Raw genomic sequence first — 4,198 nt, 5'->3', positions numbered from 1 at the left:
CGCCCATCGGGCGAGCAAGCAGAGGAACAGTTCGTCAGAGGGCGCCCGACGGGCGGAGTTTCGCCCGGTGCCCACCGGGCGCCCATCAGAAGCAGCAGCAGCAGCAAAAATCGCTCTCCGCCCGACGGGCGAGAGCCGCCCGACCGGGCGCGCGGAGAAGGTTTCCAGAAAGTCGCCCTACGCCCGTCGGGCAGCCCTGCGCCCGTCGGGCGGACTTCGAGCTTCTCGCCCGTCGGGCGGAGAGCCGCCCGACCGGGCGACGACAACCCAAGGCGCTGTGCGCGCGCGTCCTTCTTTATTTTTTTCCGGTTTTTCCTTATGTTTTTAGGCTAAACTATAAATATAGCCTTTGTTAATTTAGTGGGGGACTTCATTATCTCATACCCTAGTATTAAAACACTTAGTTTTATTTCTCTAAGCTGAATTTTTCTCTCTAATTTGTTCTAAACACTTAGTTTATTTTCAATCAAAAAGTGAAGCTTTCATTTGCCATTGTTCTTCAATTAGGTATTATTCCTTATTTTAATTCTTTGTTTAAGCTTTAATTATGTTTTCAATCATGCCAATTGCTTTGCTTATTGTTAATATGCTTGAGTAGTCTAATTTCTAGGGTTTGGGGATCCATGAATAACATGAAGGGACATTGAATAATTGTGATTGTTGGCATTGAAATTAATTCCTATTTATTGGTTATTATTACTATACAATTAGATTTGCGCAGGTTTAATTGTGGTAGTTTGGCAATATCAAGTTAAGATTCGAGAGATGCAATTTGATGTTTAGGCTTGTGTCAATAGGTGGAATTAGGATTAATACGTAGCGAGAGCCCGTTAATTCTAAGTCTATGATTAGTATCGATTCGAGAGAGCATGCTAGTCTAATTGATTGTTTTGTTGATTATTGTGATTGTTTATCGTCTTGGATTGTCATTTGTTGGTGAACCTATTCCCTAGATCCTTTAATTCCTGAATTCTTAATTACGTAATTATCGTTCGTAGTCTTAGCATACAAACCAACCAATTCTTGTTTCCCAATAGTCTAATTTAGTTGATTAATAGTAGAAAAGAACACTGTTTCCCTGTGGATTCGATCCTGACTTCCCTTGCTACCTAGCTAGTGGACCTTAGGTTATTTTTGATTAGGCAATACGACTTTAGCCTGTCAAATTTTGGCGCCGTTGCCGGGGAAACGGATTTATTTTTTGTTGTTGATTGCTTATCCTAGATTATTGTTTGTTACTACTCAAGGAACTCACGTTCCTTGAGACCGGATCTCACATTGTTTTGTAGTCTTTGTCTATGCCCAGGACCGTAGGTACTAGTAATCTTACTCCATTCGATCCTGAGCCCGAAAGAACCTTTCGTAGACGAAGAACTTTCATTGCACAGTGTGGGAATTACTCTGATTCTGATCATAATATTGGCGATCTTTTTCCTTCAGATACAGATTCAGTTTAAGAGATAGAGATGGGTGACGAAAATCTGATACCGCCACCTACCCCATGGCTTACGGACTATTCTAAGCCAAGTCTGTCCGTGCTACCAAAGGCGATCATGCCTTCTATTGCAGCTGAGACCTTCAAGATTGAGCCTGCATTGATTAACATGATCGAGAGACGCCAGTACGGTGGGGAACCAGGTGAAGATCCGAATCTTCACATTCAGTCCTTTATCCAATATTGCTCCACCATCAAGCAAAAGGGATTGACTCCGGAGCAGACTATGGAGATACTTTTCCCGTTCTCTTTGAGTGGGAAAGCTAAACTGTGGATTAATGGGTTGAATCGGGCGGCTTTGAAAATCAATAATTGGGAATCCTTGGCTCTTGCTTTTTATGTTAAATATTTTCCACCTGAGAAAACGGCTCGTCTGAGGGGTCAGATATTAGGTATCTCACAACAAGCGGATGAGAGTTTGTTCGAGGTTTGAGAGAGATTCAAGGATTTGCAAAGAGAATGCCCGCACCATGGTTTGGAAGATTGGTTCTTGATTCAGCAGTTTTATAATGGTCTGGGCAATGAGTCTAGATGTTTGTTGGATTCAGCTGCCAGTGGGAGGTTCATGCAACTTGAGGTGCCTAGAGCTATGGAGGTGATTGAGGAGATAGCCATTCACAATGCCCAGTATGGAAATCCTAGAGGTCTATCTAACAGGGGTGGTAAGCATGATTTAAATTCTATTGAACAATTAACTGCCCAATTGACTGCTTTACATTATAAGTTCGATAATATGCAAGCGGCCAATGCTCAATCTGCCCAACCTGTTAGTGTAGCTGCTATGAGTGCCCAACCTACTAGTATTTGTGAAAGTTGTGGAATGTCTGGTCATTATGCACAGGAATGTAGAAGCTCTATTGAACAATGTAATGCTTTTCAATCCTACAAACAAAACAACCCATTCTCCAACTCTTACAATGAGGGCTACAAAAATAACCCTCTGCTTTCCTACAGGAGCAACAACATCCAAAACCCTCACCAAGTTCAACATCCACCACCACAACCATATCAACCCCCACACCAACAATCTTACCAACCCCGAAACAACTACAACCAACAGTCTAGTGGGCCACCTGGGTTCTCTAGACAACACACATCACCACCACAACCACAACCTCAAGCCACACAGCCTGACCCTATGCTAGTAGATATGAGAAACATGATGCTACAAATGCAAAAATCTCTAAGTGAAAAGGATGCAAAAATCGATGCTCTTACTGCTCATAACAAGATCATTGATACACAGTTGGCACAGATGGCTACTACTATTGCAGGGAGGCCACCAGGCCAACTTCCTTCACAGCCCGAAAATAGGGAGTCTGCTAATGCAATTACATTGAGGCATTGAGGAGTGGTAGGGATTATGATGGTCCTTCTATGCCGGTTGAGGTTGATTCCGGGGTGTCTGCTAGTGATCTGGTCAGTGAGGAAATCTCGAAGATAGTTATGGGTGAAAAGGAACCAGCTGAAAAGGTAGTCAATGAGAATGAGGCTACAACTGCGGTTAAGAAGGGGGCGGATATACAAGTACCACCTATTGCACTCCCCTTCCCAAACCGACAACTCAAGAATAAGCTAGACAAGCAGTTTGGCAGATTCTTGGAAGTGGTCAAAAATTTGCAGGTAACGGTTCCTTTTACTGAATTAATTTTACAAGTTCCTGCTTATGCTAAATTCATGAAAGATATTTTGACCAGAAAACGTGCTTTTTGTGAGGTAGAGACTGTAGCTTTTACTGAGGAATGTAGTGCTTATTTGCAAAACAAGTCTCCACCTAAACTTAAGGACCCCGGGAGTTTTTCCATCCCATGTAACATTGGCACCGTATTTATTGATAAAGCTTTATGTGATCTAGGTGCTAGTGTGTCTGTCATGCCTTTGTTTGTCTGTACTAAACTGAATATGGGTGAGCTTAAGGTTACCAATATCACTCTACAAATGGCCGACCGTTCTGTCAAATACCCCTTAGGTGTTTTAGAGGACGTCCCTGTTAGAGTAGGTAAATTCTATATACCTGTAGACTTTGTAGTATTAGACATGCATGAGGATTCTCAAATTCCCATAATCTTAGGTAGACCCTTCCTTCACACGGCGGGGGCGGTAATTGATGTTAAAAGTGGGAAATTGACATTGTCTGTTGGGGATGATAAGGTGACTTTCAATCTAAACAGTGCTTTAAAAAGTCCCATGCTAGAGGAGGAACAATGCTATCGCATAGATGTAGTTGACCTTATTACTCGTGATAACGTCTCCCAAGCTCTCGAAAGAGACCCTTTGGAGGCAGTGCTTTGTTGTGAGTCTTCTGCAGGTGATAGCAGTTCTTGGAGTACTGAAGTGGATGCTCTGGAGTTGGCTCTTAATGGTGGAGAATCTGAGCCGGAGAGCATCAAATTGAAGAGGTTAGTTCGGCCGGTTTGTTCTGTTAAAGAGGTAAAGAAACCCGAACTTAAGCCTCTTCCTGCTAACCTTAAGTATGCGTTTTTAGATAATGAACAACTTTGCCCTGTGATTGTCAGTACTGCACTTGATGCAGACCAGTTATCCCAACTTCTTATTGTGTTGAAAAGGCACAAAAAGGCCATTGGGTATAGTATTGATGATTTAAAGGGTATTAGCCCTGACTTTTGTATGCATAGGATACATCTAGATGAGAATCATAAACCATGCATCCAACCCCAGCGTCGTTTGAACCCTGTCATGCAA

At 42.7% G+C, this 4,198-nt stretch overlaps 1 non-coding gene across 1 annotated transcript; it reads right to left on the bottom strand.

The window, feature by feature from the left end:
• Positions 1-1,865: 1,865 nt before the first annotated feature.
• On the bottom strand, positions 1,866-1,972 carry LOC130460191 (small nucleolar RNA R71). The gene has a single exon (XR_008920134.1). It is a non-coding gene; the product is annotated as a small nucleolar RNA R71 (small nucleolar RNA).
• Between the last annotated feature and the right edge of the window lie 2,226 nt (positions 1,973-4,198).

This window comes from Spinacia oleracea, chromosome 4, assembly GCF_020520425.1.
Source record: "Spinacia oleracea cultivar Varoflay chromosome 4, BTI_SOV_V1, whole genome shotgun sequence".
In the NCBI taxonomy this organism is placed as follows: domain Eukaryota; kingdom Viridiplantae; phylum Streptophyta; class Magnoliopsida; order Caryophyllales; family Amaranthaceae; genus Spinacia; species Spinacia oleracea.
Note: the sequence above shows the minus strand (reverse complement) of the source record. Positions and strands in the feature narration are given on the sequence as shown.